Source organism: Prunus avium, chromosome 2 (genome assembly GCF_965620075.1).
Source record: "Prunus avium chromosome 2, drPruAviu1.hap1.1, whole genome shotgun sequence".
Lineage (NCBI taxonomy): Eukaryota > Viridiplantae > Streptophyta > Magnoliopsida > Rosales > Rosaceae > Prunus > Prunus avium.
The window spans coordinates 19,165,127-19,167,484 of NC_142285.1; positions in this window are offsets into that span (position 1 = coordinate 19,165,127).

Here is a 2,358-nt window from a genome sequence, read left to right on the forward strand (position 1 = left end):
AGTCATTTGGTGAATTTTGAGTGAAATCCAATCGCTAGAAGTATTGAATACACCAACCACTCCAATTAGGAACGAACTGCCGTTGAAATTGAATTGTCCAATTTCTCACACGTATTGATTTCTGATCGTGCCCAAAACTTGGGCAACATCATAATATGGTGGGAGGAGTCATTTGGTGAGTTTTGAGTGAAATCCAATCGCTAGAAGTATGGAATACACCAACCACTCCAATTAGGAACGAACTGCCGTTGAACTTGAATTGTCCAATTTCTCACACCTATTGATTTCGGATCGAGCCCAAAACTTGGGCAACATCATAATATGGTGGGAGGAGTCATTTGGTGAGTTTTGAGTGAAATCCAATCGCTAGAAGTATGGAATACACCAACCGCTCCAATTAGGAAGGAACTGCCGTTGAACTTGAATTGTCCAATTTCGAACACCTATTGATTTCGGAACGAGCCCAAAACTTGGGCAACATCACAATATGGTGGGAGGAGTCATTTGGTGAGTTTGAGTGAAATCCAATCGCTAGAAGTATGGAATACACCAACCACTCCAATTAGGAACGAACTGCCGTTGAACTTGAATTGTCCAATTTCGGACACCTATTGATTTCGGATCGAGCCCAAAACTTGGGCAACATCATAATGTGGTGGGAGGAGTCATTTGGTGAGTTTTGAATGAAATCCAATCGCTAGAAGTACGGCATACACCAAATACTCCAATTAGGAACGAACTGCCGTTGAACTTGAATTGTCCAATTTGGAACACCTATTGATTTCGGATCGAGCCCAAAACTTGGGTAACATCATAATACGGTGGGAGGAGTCATTAGGTGAGTTTTGAGTGAAATCCAATCGCGATAAGTATGGAATACATTAACCACTCCAATTAGGAACGAACTGCCGTTGAACTTGAATTGTCCAATTTCTCACACCTATTGATTTCGGATCGAGCCCAAAACTTGGGCAACATCATAATATGGTGGGAGGAGTCATTTGGTTAGTTTTGAATGAAATCCAATCGCTAGAAGTATGGAATACACCAACCACTCCAATTAGGAACGAACTGCCGTTGAACTTGAATTGTCCAATTTGGAACACCTATTGATTTCGGATTGAGCCCAAAAATTGGGCAACATCATAATACGGTGGGAGGAGTCATTTGGTGAGTTTTGAGTGAAATCCAATCGCTAGAAGTATGGAAAACATCAACTGCTCCAATTAGGAACGAACTGCCGTTGAACTTGAATTGTCCAATTTGGAACACCTATTGATTTCGGATCGAGCCCAAAACTTGGGCAACATCATAATATGGTGGGAGGAGTCATTTGGTGAGTATTGAGTGAAATCCAATCGCTAGAAGTATGGAATACACCAACCACTCCAATTAGGAACGAACTGCCGTTGAACTTGAATTGTCCAATTTGGAACCCCTATTGATTTCTGATCGAGCCCAAAACTTGGGCAACATCATAATATGGTGGGAGGAGTCATTTGGTGAGTTTCGAGTGAAATCCAATCGCTAGAAGTGTGGAATACACCAACCACTCCAATTAGGAACGAACTGCCGTTGAACTTGAATTGTCCAATTTCTGACACCAATTGATTTCGGATCGAGCCCAAAACTTGGGCAACATCATAATATGGTGGGAGGAGTCATTTGGCGAGTTTTCAGTGAAATCCAATCGCTAGAAGTATGTAATACACCAACCACTCCAATTAGGAACGAACTGCCGTAGAACTTGAATTGTCCAATTTGTAACACCTATTGATTTCGGATCGAGCCCAAAACTTGGGCAACATCATAATATGGTGGGAGGAGTCATTTGGTGAGTTTTGAGTGAAATCCAATCGCTAGAAGTATGGAATACACCAACCACTCCAATTGGGAACGAACTGCCGTTGAACTTGAATTGTCCAATTTGGAACACCTGTTGATTTCGCATCGAGCCCAAAACTTGGGCAACACCATAATATGGTGGGAGGAGTCATTTGGTGAGTTTTGAGTGAAATCCAATCGCTAGAAGTATGGAATACACCAACCACTCCAATTAGGAACGAACTGCCGTTGAAATTGAATTGTCCAATTTCTCACACGTATTGATTTCTGATCAAGCCCAAAACTTGGGCAACATCATAATATGGTGGGAGGAGTCATTTGGTGAGTTTTGAGTGAAATCCAATCGCTAGAAGTATGGAATACACCAACCACTCCAATTAGGAACGAACTGCCGTTGAAATTGAATTGTCCAATTTCTCACACGTATTGATTTCTGATCGAGCCCAAAACTTGGGCAACATCATAATATGGTGGGAGGAGTCATTCGGTGAGTTTTGAGTGAAATCCAATCGC